Raw genomic sequence first — 16040 nt, 5'->3', positions numbered from 1 at the left:
CGCAAAGCTGAATAGGGGCTGGTATGATGGAGGCATTGCACTGCCCAATATGCAATTCTATTATTGGGCGGCCCAACTTAAGATCCTTAACCAGTGGCTGCACGCCCCGCAGGAGGACCCAGCATTCAAAGCAGACAGGGTACAACTGGGTACAAATAGCTTACTGGCACCTCTGTACCACCGGGGCATTGCGGCGAAACTCATAGGGCCCACTAAACACACCGTTCAACTGTGGTACAAGGCACAAGCGAAGTTACAATGGGGAGGGACCATCACAAAGCTCACGCCTCTGTGGGACACCAAAGCGCTGGGTCATCTACGGCGCACTAAGGGCTTCACTCAGTGGGACAACATTGGGATATCGACCGTGGGAGATATGTGGACTGGGGAGGGAGTGATCTTGTTCGCGACCCTTCAAGAACAGTACGAACTAAGGGATAGCGAGCTATATAGATACATACAGGTTAGACACGCCCTACAGGCCGCAGTCCCACCAGACACATCTCCACCTGAATCCTCCCCGCTAGAGGACCGTTTGCTCACAGATTTCATGCAGGAAGGCGCAACCTCATTAACATATCGTAAAATACTCAATAATGTACCTGACCCGCTGCAGACGCTAAAAGACAAATGGGTGACCGACGTCAGAGACCTAGACGAGTCCGACTGGAACGCAGCCATGGCGTCTCCACGTGAGGCGGGTATATCATCTAAATTCCGCTTGGTACAACTTAAAATTTTACATAGGATTTACTACACCCGCACAACACTACACAAACTGCAGAGAGCAGATCACCCGTACTGTCTTAGGGGCTGCGGGGAAGAGGGCACGTTCATACACACGCTTTGGGAATGCCCACGTATTGTTTGTTTTTGGCAGCGGGTACTACGCACTATCGCACAAACACTCCACACCTCACTTACACTGGACCCAAGGTTATGTTTACTGAATGTATGGGGGCCTACAGATCTTAGAGAGGGCGTGGACCACGATAGGACTTATCACGGCCAAACGGGATATCGCACAGAAATGGGGGACGGCGGATCTCCCCACACTGGCACAGTGGATCAAGAACATGGATATGCTTATGTTGACAGAAAGGGCAGTCTATAAACTGAGAAATAACCCGCGCAAATGGAATGGGGTTTGGCAACCGTGGAACTCTTACAGGGGAGATATCTGTGAGCCATTGGCGGGTGAGGACCTTGAAGGTTCTGATGACGAGGAAGACACTGATTAGGGGCCGGGACCAGTGGTGGACACTTTACATGCAAGGGGAGGGGCTGACCACATAGCGGTGGGACTTGAAGGAGGAGGGAGGCGCGGGTGGGATGTGACTTTGAGAGGTTCGCACAATTGGTCCCTTACAGGACACCTTCGATGCTAGATAACATGCTAAGAGTAACCTATTACCATACTGATTCATGTGTGCAGTTTTGTCTTGTTCTATTTTTTGGTTTAAGTTTAAAAAGGAAACAGAAACAAAAAATATAAAAAGCAAATTGTATTTTCATTGTAAACTACATTCGTTCCACACGATTGAACATCCTGCTGATTGATGCCGTCTCTGCAATCGGACGAGGCTACAAGGTCTCTGGTCTGATTATCTTTACTCCAAGCTGCAAGCCGGCCTCAGGGTTGTAGGCATTTCTTTGTGCTGTGATGATAATGCTATATAACTTTGCAATAAAAATAAATTTAAAAAAAACAAAAAAAAACTGCACATTTTATTCCATTAGCCAATGTGCCTACAGCTCAGGAGTTAGCGGTAGTATTTGTGAATATTGTGTTAATGTTACGTGGTTTGCCTATCGCTATTGTAATGGACAGAAGAGCTCAGTAAGTGTCGCACTTTTGGGAAGAATTGTGTTCTACTCTGAAGATGGAATTGCGTCTGTCATCGGCTCACCATCCTCAGACGGATGGTCAGACGGAACGAACTAACCAAACTATGGAGCAGTATCTCTGTTGCCTGTTGACCACTTTGACAAGTAGTTGGGTTATGGCTTTCCCCTTGGGCGAATTTGCCTATAATAACAGTATGCATAAAGCATTGGGGATGACTTCTTTATTTTGTTGCATGGGATTTCATCCCAAAGCAATTCCAATACAACCTACAGGGCATGTGCCTGCTCTAGATACCTTAAGTCGGTCCTTGGTCCAGATCTGGGAGAAAGCACAGGAACAGCTACGGGTATCTAAGCTTAGTATGAAGAAACAGGCTGATACACACAGAGTTGCCGCTCCTTTTTATGCAGTAGGAGATCAGGTGTGGTTGACAACTCAGAATTTGCGTTTGGGTGGCTCACAGAAATTACAGCCACGATATGTGGGTCCCTTTCGCATTCTTAGAGTGGTGAATCCGGTGGCTAGGAAATTAGAGTTGCCACGGGATTATCGTATCCATCCTGACTTTCATACATCCCTCCTGAAACCCTATACTCAATCTACTCAGGATATGCCACCCCCTCCCCCAATGCTAGTGGATGGGTTTGAGGAGTTTGAGGTTAATGCTATTTTGGAATCCAGACGGAGGAGAGGGAGGTTGTTCTACTTTGTGGACTGGAAAGGTTACATCCCTGAGGATCACACTTGGGAACTGGCGGGTGATGTACATGCTCCCCGTTTGGTGCGATTATTTCACACTAAACATCCTTCTAAACCCCGTCCTGACGGGAGACCTTTGGGGGGGATACTGTTGTGAATTGAAGGGCATACCTCTGTAGGGGGTGTGCAAGAACAGAGCTGCGCATGAGCGCGTCATTTTTCGCACGTCTCCTGGGCACCTTGTTGCTTGGTTTCATTTCCCGGTCTTGCTACCCGGAAGTGCTTGGCTTTTGGTCCCGGTTTCCTGTTGATGTGGGTTCGCCTGGAGTCTCTCCTTCCTTTCTTCTTGTTGGGACTACGACGCTATCTCCTGCAGGCTTGCAAGCGCCTGTTGGTTTTCGCGAACGACATTCCTTCGAAGTCCTTTCCAGTATCATTTGTATTTTGGGGCTTTTTTGAGCTCTGGATTCGGCGTCTTTTCTCCGCTGGACACTAAGGTATGCTGTTGTGTCCCTGAGCCTACTGGATGCCCATACTTCCTGGGCCATTTTTTGTGTGCACTTCACTTCGTTGGATAAAGCAAAGACGCTTGGGTGTTGTTCTATGGGCATGACGTATAGTTAAATAGTTAGAAGGATAGTGTTTTCTGTTTTTCTCGTACAATTTCCTCTGAGGTTTTTTTATACTACGTAGTAGATTTTCCCCTTGCCTGTTTTCAGTTGAGCCAGCACTTGTTTTCCTTTTGACCTGGACATATCTTTCTGGGCAAAAACTGCAATTCTACAGGAATATCTAACCTTGGTAAGGGGAAGTACTTTTGTGCGTTACAGCTCTGGTTCATGCATGTTCCAGGACTTTCTATATGGGATGGGTTTTTCTCATGATTTGTTCATTTTGTTTTCATGTAGGAATTTGAGGTTCCTTCCCAGTGATAGCAGTGGCCAAGGACCCAGAAGAGGAGTGTGGGGTGCTGGTGTTTTTCCTTGGAGTTGTTTCTTCCTTTTCCCCACCCTCTCCCTTTGTGCTTGGTAGCTATTCACTGTTGGCATATAGGTGGTAGCTGCCACTGCAGAGATAGGGGACTGGGTATATCTTCGCTCCTGCAGTGTGGGTTGATATCAGGTGGTAACAGGACATATTGGATGGACTACTGCAGGTCTACGAAAGCCTGTCTTTCACATTGAAGCGTGGTGCATTGAACTAAGTTCAATCTTGCCGCTCCTGGGTGGGAAAGCAAACCTTGTAGCGCTGAGCTAGAAACACTGTTTATGCAACAGTACTCCCTGACTTCATCAATTTACTATAACTTTGATCACACTATTTCATGAGCATGCTTTGCTCTATCTGATTTATCAATAAAGGGTATGATTCCATGTAATCGGTTGAGATTGCACTGGGGGGTAATTGCAACAGCATCAGTTTATCAATCCGTAGACATTTGCATATTAAAGATTACCAATGAGTTGTCGAGGGTGTCAACGGCAGCAGAAAAATCCAGCGATATTAACCTAGCTGGGTTTCCATTCCATTCTCTTTCAGCATCTAGGATTGCACATCTAAAATAGATGTCTCTGTGCTCCCATTTGGGTGACAACTTAACTGCTTGTCATCTAGTTTATAATTTTATTCTACATCTACCTGTAGCTGTATTGCTGTAGCTTGTTCATTTATTTAAAAAAAACAGTACTTTTGGTATCAGTCTACAGATCTTCAAGGCTACTTAGTTCAGGTATGGCTCTCTTTAATTGGTACTGCAATCCATACTTAGCTCAATTTTAGGTGGATGCTGCCTGAGTAACCAGATTCATTTACAAATTGCGTTATTATTGGAGCTAAAACCAAACTGCAGATCATAATCATTCTTAGGGGGTAGGAATTCCATAGACAGTTGGTGGAGCTCATGCTTCCATTCGCTTTCTTGTTTTTTTTGTCTACTGTGACTTCTCACAAGGAGATGTCACCACCTCAGGTTGGATGTATCTTCATGTGTATGGGCATCAAGTTTCCTTTTTGGCGTCACTATTTAGGATTGACTTTCTGCCACTTATGACTTTACACTGAAATTTATTTATGTCGTTTTTCTCCCCGAGGTCTCCTTTAGCTAAATTTACATTTGCTCCCTGTGATGGAAAGGATAAACTTCAAGTTACCTTCCACCATATTCAAGGCACAGGAGGTGCACAAACTTAACATAAATTCAGGCTCCATTCCCTTCAAGTATTCCATACCACAACTTAAGACTAAGCTAAGGCAACATGATCACTCAAAATGGATTTCATTTCAAGCACCTCTGAGGGAAATCAATGCGTGTGTTGGGAGCACCACTAGGGAACTTGTAGAACCTTCCATGTATAACACTGTTCAAGGCAGAAAAATCTAAAACCCACCAATTCAAGAAGGCTTTCATCGAAGTGAATGGGGCTATCTACTCTCGTAGTTTTAGGGATGGAGGTCAATGAAAAGCAGAATGACCATTGCCACAAACCTATTCATGATTGCTCTCACTATGCCACAATCAATCGTCTACCTTTCTTCTGAAGTGTATTTGTTGTTAATCACGTTCTCCTACAATAGCGCTATTGAAGTGACTTCCTTCACAAGCCAGACATAACAAAACAAACAAATACATTAATGAAAAACTCATTACCGACTACTGATGATGTAAAAGCACATTAGAGAAAAGACATAACAATTATCATTTGAAGAAGGTTTTACAGTGGGAGACGTGAGTACTTGACTAACAAAAAGGCCTTCAACTCTGCTAGGGAGGTGAAGGGCACATTCTTAGTACTACCTGTGCGGTGCTAGGGCTGTCACCTTCACATTCTACCAAAGGGATGGGGTTTAGAAACCACTGATGCTCACAGCATGGGCTTTCTGACTGTTGCACTGAGGCCATCTTCAGAAAGATTAATGATGCCATACTTTACTCAAAAGAAGTCCCCATCACCACATATGAAATGATTGGAGAGTCACACACAGCATAAATGCCAAATCCCTGAAAACCAGCATAATCCACAAGCCTTTCTGTGCCTCTGCCCAGGAGTTGGGAAAGGGTGCTAATAGACATCATGGCTGAATGAGTACTGCCCATTCCTCTGGGTTACTCCTCTGCCAACTCCCAGGTGGACTCTTAGAGCATATAGCATGTCTAAATAGCTACTGCCTAGCCTTATTGGTTTTCTCCTCTGCAACACCGGTTCCTGGCCCTACCCCGAAAATATGCTCCCCGGACCGCTGCTGGGCTTGGTCCTTTCTGCAGGGTCATCTCCAAACTTTTTTTGACTTCATCCTCCTGTTTTATAAACCTGTTATTTTGTTGACTTTAGGACTCTGCGTATTTTATCACTAATAAACAGTGCTAAAGTGCTTGTGATCACTCCTTTAAACATGGTAACATTGGCTTACAGCCAATTTGCTAATTTACTTTACTTATAAATCCCTAGCAATGATCCCTCTATTTTTTTCCTCTATTTGTGGCAACATAGGGGCTGTGTGCACCAAAGACAAGCAACAACCTAATATACAAGAATATGTGGTGTGCAAGCTCCCAAAGTCAGTGGCATAGTAAGGGTGCCATAGGCCCTAATGCAAACCAGAAAAAATGACCACCCCCTCACCTCTGGGATGGTATTAAAAAAACACTCATTACTGCGGTGCAGTGGGCTCTTTGCACATCGGGGATGGCTGCCATTACATCATGTGCCCTAATCCTTCTACCTATAATTTCTCTCTATTTGCTACCTCCTCCTCACACCTTTTCTTACATCTCTCCCCTTCCACTCGATCTCTTCAATTGTTCTTATTTCTTTCCTCCCTCCTTTTAGTTTTTTTCTTCTCTGGTATGCTCATCAAACTTCTGCCATTTCTTTCTCTATTTCTTCTTTGCTCCACTTCTCCCTCATATTGTCTCCTCTCTTCAATCTGTGCCATTACTGTCTATTTCCCACAAAGTCCCTCTAACCTCTCTGTTCTCTCTCATTCTTCCCTTACTTTATCAAATCTATACCTTGACTATTCTTCTCTCCCTCACTCATCTTGTTCCACTCCTTGTCTCCAACCTCCATATTTGTCACGTCTTGGTCTACCAATCCCCTTTTGGTTGTTTGATTGTCCTTTTCTTCATTCTTTCTTTTCCTCCCTTTTTCATCTCCTATTTATGTTTCACTCCCCTTTCTATATTTCCCTCTCCTTTTCTCCCTTATCTACATCTTTCTTGTTTTCACTACCATGGCTCATCTTCTCCATACACTCAAATCTCCCATCACACTCCCAAATCTTTGTTTGTCTACATCTTTCTATTAGTTCTGGCCTTCCTACTTCTCTCCTTTTCTATCTTTCTTTCCAATCCTCGTTCTTATCTTTTCTCCTTTTCTGTACTCTCCCATCTTTTTTCCAATCTGTCTTTCCCATCTCCATGTTCATTTTCTAATGATGTCCCTCTACTTTATATCCCATCTCATGTCTCCATTCATTCCCTCCTTAATATCTTGCATCCATAGCTGCCCAATCTCATTGTACCCATCTTTATTTCAATCCACCTTCTATTCTTCTTCATTCCTGCTGGCTTTTTGCCTCATTTATCACCTTCCACACTGTCTCCTTTTTGTCTTTTACACCTCATGACATGTTTGGACTTTACTCCAGTGTAGTCTCTGTTCTGAGTTTTACCTTTCTGGGACCGGTTTCACTCTATGGCATGACTTTTCCTAAACCCCTCCCAGAAGAAGAGACCACACAGAGATAAACCTAGGTAGATATATTTTTAAAAAATCAGGGTCAAACATGTCTTGAGTTGCTTGTGTGCTGATTCAGGGAGAACCTGACCTGGCAGTTCAGACTGGAATATTCCTATTGGAGTAGGGTTAGGACTGATTTGCATAGAGCTGGGCTCCACAGAGGTGGCATGGTGGGCAAAAGAACAATAGGTTGGAATACTACCCAGAGTGATTCCCAGTGGTCATATTTATTGCAAGCATTCATCCCATCACCTTTTGTGTCTCTGATATTACATAAACTGTAGCCAGTGCAGAGAAGACTGGGCCTCTCTTAAGTCTAGGCTGTAGTGCCTTCGCTGTAGTAAAAATAGCCACACCCCATCACAAAAATCACTTTAACTTCATAGGTGGCAGTCGCTGTCTCCTCTACCCCATTTGTATAACCTCCCCTATAATCCTCGTAAGGTAGCATTTGCTCTGCACTGGTCATTTAGCAACCTTACATTAGCTTGCAGTAAGAACACAAATCGTCCTCCTAATATTAACAATTATCTGTTTAGAGATTCTGATCCAGATTTATTAACCCTTTTCCCTGAGTTTACATCACAACAGTGAGACAAAAATAGCACACAGTGCTGTAGTGGGATTACTTTCCAAAGCAAATTGTGATTTGTGTGGGAAAGTTGCCCATAGTATTCATAGTAGCACTATGCCTTGCCTTTGATACAGTCAACAACAACTCCCTACCCAACTCACTCAAGTCCCAATTTGGCCTTAACGGTCAGGTCCTTAGAACGCAACAAGTCATAATGAACGACTGTCTATCTAACCCCTCTCCGGTTTACCTAGGCATCCCCCAAGGCTCTATTCTCTCCCCCTCTCACTTTAACCTCTTTATGGAACCTCTTATCCTCATCCTGAAGCAAGCTGGAATCAACTACCACCTCTATGCTGACGACACCCAACTTTACTATAAGATTATGTTCCACTCTGATGTACTTAATCATCTTAACCATACCTTAAACAAGATCCAACACTGGTCCCGCTCCAACCATCTCAAACTTAACCCCAAGAAAACAGAAATCATCCTCTTACCCCCTAAAAACAACAGACTCCCCATCCAAACTTGGATCTTTGACCACAATGCACTCAAGTGCTCGCTCTCTTTGTCCAACTCAGTGAAATCACTTGGTATAAGCATTGACAAAAATCTAACCCTCAACTACCACATAAAAAACTCTGCTGAAGAAGCTCTCTTCACTCTCCGTCACCTGAAGAAAATCAAACACTTCATCCCATCTGAAGACTTCAAATGGGTCGTCCAATCCATGGTACTCTCAAAAATTGACTATGGGAACGCTATCCTCACAGGAACCCCCAAAGTCCACCTAGCCCCACTCAGATCTGTGCTCCACCTAGCAACCAGGCTTATCATTAACTATGAATGTTTTGACCACATCTTTCAGCCCTGAAGGCTCTCAACTGGCTTCCCGTTCAAGGTAGATCCTCCTACAAGACTGCATGCATCACACATAAAGCCCTACACCAGAGTGCCCGCAGTACCTCACAAACAAACTTAAAAAAGCAGGTGGCTCCAGAACAATGAGGGGCACTAACACTTTCCTCCTCATACCCCCTTATTCAAAAAGTAAATCACTCAATCTCGCTTCTTCTCTGGAAACGTGCAGATCGTCTGAAATGCCCACCCAAAAGAATTGCATTGCAACCCCTCCTACATTGCCTTAAAAAAAGATCTTAAACTGCACCTCCTCTGCAAATACTGGGGTCCTTAATCGGACCTCTGACCTCCTCCATCCTTATTCTCCTCTACATCACTCCCTCCTCTCTCCACTCCCCTCCCTTCTTCTCTCCCTCACATCATACTTTCCCACTTCCCTTTCCCCCAACTCCCACCTCCCTTTCCTCCTTCCTCTTAAAACCCCATCCGGCTGACCATCCCCCTTCTCCCCCAACCTGGTTTCCCCCGCCTACCCTTTTTCTAATTTCTACCTTACCCACAGCTCAGCCCTGAATCTCTTCCCCCCCCCCTCTGGCACTATATATGTAAATGTATCTGCTTTTGCTGTGTCTCTGTTTATTAGACCTCAATGGAGCATTTGATTTGATTTATTGTTTATACTGTGCTCTTCCACAACTCCTGTAATCTTATGTTCGCACATGTAAAGCTCTCTGATACCTAGCCCCACTCAGATCACAAAATGTGAGAGTAAACATTTTTAAATGACGTGGTACAGTTACTGAAACCCTAGGGACATTGGGTTGAGCACCTTGCAGACCTGGATGTCTCCAGGTCTCGACAGCGCATGACTATGGATGCAACAGACAGAATGAATGAAGTGAGTTTGGTCATTATCATTAGAATCCACAACACCACAGTCCCTATGTGGGGTGGGGATGACATAAACTGTTACTGAAATCTCAACCCCACAACATTAATGTTTTCCTCCCTTTAATAGAACATAGCTTGTTCAGATTATGTTCAAGTTGAGTTAAAACATTGAAAGTATCAGAAGACCATGAATTATTAAAAAAATGATCAATTACACAATTGCTATCTTGTGAGATTTCGAAAAGAATGATCAGATACAATAGAGAATTCAATACACTTTCAACTTAATATAGAGCAAACTGGTTGAACAATAAATGGATAGCCCTCCCTAGAGCCTACCAGAGCTAGCTTCCACAGCGGGTTAGTAAAAGGTCGTAAATCCCTTAATTTGAATGGGCTCGACATCCCACGTCTCCTGGAGGCATAAAAAGTGAAATGTATGTGTAAAGTCAAACCAAGAGCAAAGCAACACCCTAGAGCGAAGCCCTGCCACATTCCAAAATAGGAACTTGCAAAGTGGAAATTGGATGGTAAACACACAGCATTTGATTACCACTGAGCTATTGTTGGTGTATGTTTGAGCGAAATATGTCATTTAATGTTGATTCTAATAGAACTTTGATTCTAATTTTTCTGTTTTAGTTGCCCCTGACAAAGAGAATGTTTCTCGAATGCATTGGGTGTATAATACTATGGATGACTGTTACATGTGAAATTATCGAGTTTTTATAAGTTGGTATCATCATATTGTCTATAAAACATGGATGTGTGAATATTAACAATTTATTTGGTTTGAACTGAAATAAACATGGATTAAAATCAATGAAGATTAAGAAGGGATGAAAAATGATTACTACAAGTGTTGCTGTATTCATATTGGCCCAGGGGCCAGTTTAAGGGCAGTGCACTTTGGAACTGTTGCACCTAATCAGGTCATCAGCTAGATCTCAATGATTATGGGTTTGCCGCGTGTCTCATAATCAACCATCTGCTGTATAATCTGCAGATTTTAACTCAAATAAATCATTTTTAGCTTGAATGAACCAAAAGTTACTAAAATCAGGACTGCCATATTGCTGCTAAGTGGAAGACCCTTCACAAAGGTTGACTGATCAGCTTTCTGTTACTGTTTGTTGTATTTGTGTGTTTAATTGATACTAATAAATGAGACATTTGCCCAGACAGTGTTAGCATGTGTGAAAATGTCAAACTAAGAAAGTAGTACTATCACAAAATGTGCCGTATTTTGCCATATAACCAGCCTTTTCTTGCTTCATAATTCAACCCTGCCACATAATTTGGTCCTCTCCTGCTGCATTATTCCAGTGGCCATGACTCTGGTGCAAGGCAGAGGTGGGTGAGCCAATACAGTACCAGAGTCAGCTCACCCAAGGGTTGGGTCTAGCTTTAAGAGCCCATACACAAGCAGAGCTTGGAAAATATTGTGGAATGTTATTTATGCTGAACAGATCATGTTGGACTATACACTGGTGTAACGAAACTTGAGGGGACTTCTCTGCAAGGTACGTTAAGGGGCCCTCTCCGAGCCCAATCAGGAGCTCTCTAGCCAGAGTGCTGTGCTGAGGGAGGCCCCTTGAGCGTGGGGGCCTCCTGCACAGTAGGGACTACGGGGGCCGGTGTTACCCCCTTGGGACTATAGTAAGATGTCTTCAAAATTCAAAAAATTAAAATGCGGAAGCACCTCTTCTTGGTACATCAGATTATATGTGAAGTATTTATTATAAATGATAGTGTTAAAACTGAGAAACACTCCTGCCCCTCTCTTGTGGAAAATGGAATATTATCGTCATGTATGTCCCATTAATAAACCCTCTTTCTCGTCCCGAGATCATCATGACGGTAACTAGAAAACACGGGCACATAAACGTAAGGTTGCACACAAACACTTCTCCTCCTCAAACTGCAACTGCACATTCTTATGGTCAAGCCGATTCCGAGAAACGAGCCCCCCGTTGTAACCACCCCCGCTTATGGTCAGGCCGATTCCGAGAAACGAGCCCCCGTTGTAACCACCCCCGCTTATGGTCAGGCCGATTCCGAGAAATAAGCCCCCATTTACCAAGACACGACAACCAATTCCGAGAAACCAGTTCCTGTTTGCTAAACACACGACACCAGACATCCTGTCACGACCATTTCTCTATTTTCTTATCCAAGGAACCAGCCTAGGGTTATTTCTAAACATTCTGCCTTTCCGTGACTTCCTCATAATTGTGACACAGTTTCATCTCAACTGCCATGATCTCTGTATGATCGTCATTCTTTGTAACTGACATTACTCAAGGGAAGCTCCTTCCTCTTTTTCATGTATAACTGCCTTGCTTTTTGTGATTAAAGTAGAGACCATTCCCGAGCCTCCTTAGGTGACGGAGCTCTCCCTTAACTCGAGTTACTGAATAAAGACCCTGAATTCTAACCACCACGGACTCTGCTCTTCATGCTTGACCTTATTGATAATATAGAAATTCCGATCAAGGTAAATTACTAAAATATTTACCACACTCTGATGGCAATTTCTATTAGTAAGCTAAAAGGACATGTGTTCCCTATATGTGGTCTAGGTTATAATTACAGATGGAGCAACTTTATAGGCTATGAAACAAAACGCAAGAGCTGTTTTGTAAAGTGAACAGCCTGAACTCATATATTTGAATGAGCCCTCATATGTGTTGCTAAACAAAAAGGAAAAATGGTGAAACAGTAGTTGTCCATTCTTTAAAGTGAAAGTTTAGTTTCTTTGCAGTTTTATATAGCAAACTTGACCAGAGACTATTGAGCGCTTTACCTAAGCATCAAGACTGGAACCTTTTCCCCCAGTTCCAAAGGCAGCAGCACTGACCATAATGCCACATCCTCACCCTCTCATTGCTGGCTGAAACACAATCACAAATGTTTTGTTTCACACTGTATGCTATGGGCTCTTGAAACAGTCTGCTCAATTAAATTAAATCAAAGAAGCAGCAATTTGTCACTTAATTGGTTTACTGGGCCTCCTGGTGCACAACCTGCCACCAAATGGGACGTTTTCGCCCTTCCCTTTTGTTACATATTTTGGTCCTGGGAGAGTGTCAAGGCACTGTAAGAAGCAAGACTGTACATGCACACAGCCTACAGGGAACATAGGTCCCTAGTACAGTGGTACTACATGTACAAAGTGCCTGTAGTACCTATTAGTGGGCCTGGAGCACTGATTGTGCCTCCTACTTAAGTAGCCTTTTAAACATGTCTTGGGCCTGCCCATGCAGTCTGTGCATGCAGTTCTAAACTGCTACTTTGATCTGGCAAAGTAAACCTTTTGCCAGACCTAAACCTTCCTTTTTAATTCATATAAGTTACCCTTGGTAAGGCCATAAGCAGCCATAGGACAGGGTGCAGTGTATTTAAAACGTTGGCTGGAAAAAACAAAGGTACCCCCTATTTCTACAATTTCTAGGTCTGGGACAAGGGGGGAAAAACAATAATGAGCAAAAAACAAAATCTCACTTGACATGTATTCCTTCCTAAATTCCTGATCAGTGCTAATGGTTCTGATCCCCAATACATTTTTTCTCCTCAATATCCATACTCATTTGTCAAACATAGTTTGTTCTTTATTTCTTAATTTACATCTTGCTTAATATCACCAAAAGATACATTCAACACAAATTTCACATAGTTTTGACATATTATCCTGTGGCTTGCTTTGATGAAACAATTGACGTCCAAATTATTGAATACATTCAACACTTTAAAATTGGAGATACAGCCACACAATATCCACTTGCTCCTACATATATCCAGAATCACCACCTATCATACTCTCTATACACACCAACCCAGCCACTCTACAATACATGAAGATAAAATACAATGGGGAGACAGTTTTGATTTTAGCTGCTGTAGCATTGTGAGCTGTAGTCACACTCAGTCAAAACATAAGCTTTATTCAAAAGCACAAAGTGATTCATAAAAGCTACAAAGTACATAAATAGCAAATAAAAAAAAAACATTATACGTGTTAAAAACAGAAATCTAAAATCTTCCATGCATAAAAAACAGTTGTTGACTGCACAAACAATTTCACTTTACCACTGCTTCCTGCAATTAATAACGGCCAGCAAAAACAGGGACATTACAGCTCAAATATATATATTCTGTAGCATTTGTAGATACATAAATGCCGGTCAACATTGTACAAAGCCCAGCTGCAATTACAAAGGTTTAATATATTTTTTTCCTCAACCAAGAGAAATATTTGCAAAAAGGAACATTGTGCATGGTACTCTGCGAGGAGATATCATCACAACGGCATTTCATCAGGTCGGGTGGCCAGTTGTTAATGGTGAGAAAACTAATTAGGCGATGGAAAATATCCAACCGAAACCGGGTCAACACAAACCTGTGAGACGGGTTATACACATTGGCTAGATACATTTGCATGTTTTTACTAGTCAGGATCATCTGGTTACTCAGAACAGAAGGTTTCATAATTTCAGAAGATAGTCTAGTTTCCTCTACTAATGATATACACTTCAATTTGAAGGCTTTCTTTGAACAGTGATCAGGTTCTCAGTGTGGTCAAAATACTCAGGATAGACAATGTCTGCCAGACAATTGTGGACGAATTTGAGCCAGGGGATTTTGAGAGCAGACGTAGTTCTAAGGCAGTCAACAATAATGGAATGACTTAGCGTAGTGTGGTCGGATGACCAGATTTTATCCCAGAGTAATACTGGCTGGATCCTAATCAAGTCTGTTATATAAGGGGCTCCTAATTCAGAACGGTAGACATGAATTGAATTGCTTTTCGGAAGGGCAAGATGATTTCTTAAGAATGCATTTTCTTCCAGTTGGAGATTGTCAATCTACCCATATCCCCAAAGCTCAGATCTGTACATGGCAGTAGGTCTACATCTGGTCTTGTAGATGGTCATCAATTCCCTAATGCCTAGTTCTGTGGCAAAATTAAAAAAGGCTGTTGTTGTTTTAACAAAATGGAGCCGCTTTGATTTAATTGCCCGTGGCCAGTTCCCAGATTTATTAAACACAATCCCCAAATATGAACATGTGGCTGTGAACTGAATTTTAGAGCCCTCAATAAAAAAATCACAGTGCGAGAGACCTTTTTCACAATTTTCATTGCAAAAGTTTTGTTGATGCTAATTTTTAGACCATGGTTCTGCATGAACTGGTCAAATTCGTCGACTAGACTCTGGAGGCCAAGTTGAGTGCAGGCCATTAACATGGCATCTTTGGCATAGAAAGTGCCGGGATTGTACGATGACCCAATTGAGGTAAATCTGCCCTCTTTCTTGCCAATATGTCGCCATCACTATTAGGGTAGAGATTAAACATAAAGGGGTATGCAGCCTTGACGGACCCCTCTTCCTATTTTAAATGGCTGAGTACAATTGCCATTGAGGCTGTAATGAACTCTACCCTGTCCTAGGGTGTACAGATCTCTAAGAAAGTTCACAATAGTGTAGTCAACGCACATGTTAGCCATAATTGACCATAAGTTATCGTGAGCAACAAAATCGAAAGTGGAAGATAAGTCTACAAAAACTAAAAACAAATTACCTTCTTTAATGTTCACATATTTGCCAATGAGTAGGTCCAGATTGATTATTGTTCCGTTCTCCCCAGCCCAGCCCTAAAGCCATACTGCAGGTCCGAAAGGATAAAATGGATAAAATGGACTCTTCTCAGTCCTACAGTTGGCCTAGAAGAATATGCCCAGCCACCTTTACTAGAGAATCTAAAAGAGAAATTGGCCTATATTATGCTTGGCTTTTACGATCACCCTTCTTAAATATAGGGACAATAGGAGACTCGGGCCAAGTAGGCAAGAATCCTTGATTCCGGCAGGCTCTGAAGAGCAAGGTAAGGATGAAGCCCCCAAAAGTCAGTGTTGGATTTGAACAGATCAATAAGGATCCCGTAAGGACCCAGGGCTTTACCACTCTTACTTGCCTTCAGAGCCAAGTCTATTTCATCCAATGAAAATTCCGGATAATTCCGGTTAATCAGTAATAGGGTCATAGCGGAAACGCTAGGGGAGGATGCAGTGGGAGAGGGAATCACAGTATCTTCCTCAGTGGAATACAGGTTTGTAAAATAGGATAGCCATGCGGCCTCAGTAATGGCCATCTCAGCTGAAGGACAGTCACGGGTATTTTAAAAAGGAGAATTGATAATATGCCAACACATGGTGTTATCATTGGACAGACTGGTCTGTGGAATCAAATCCATGATTCCTCATTTAAGCTTATTTTCTGTTGTTTAATGACTAATTTATATGAGAGTCTGCATTCTTGGACCTCCTGTGAGTATCTCGTTTTTTTGGCTAGAGCTAATTTCAGATTTCTATTAGTTTTTGTGCATGCTGAATCAAACCAACCACAATGGCCTGTCCTCGCTTTGT

At 42.7% G+C, this 16040-nt stretch overlaps 1 protein-coding gene across 3 annotated transcripts in view; it reads right to left on the bottom strand.

Annotated features, from left to right (window-relative positions):
• LOC144761783 (MFS-type transporter SLC18B1-like) overlaps positions 1–16040 on the bottom strand; it is a 1350585-nt gene that overhangs the window by 363209 nt on the left and 971336 nt on the right. The gene's annotated exons all lie outside the window — the stretch shown is intronic.

The sequence above is a fragment of the Lissotriton helveticus genome, chromosome 6 (assembly GCF_964261635.1).
Source record: "Lissotriton helveticus chromosome 6, aLisHel1.1, whole genome shotgun sequence".
Classification (NCBI taxonomy): Eukaryota; Metazoa; Chordata; class Amphibia; order Caudata; family Salamandridae; genus Lissotriton; species Lissotriton helveticus.
The sequence above is the reverse complement of the archived record's forward strand: the minus strand, read 5'-3'. Positions and strand labels throughout refer to the sequence as shown.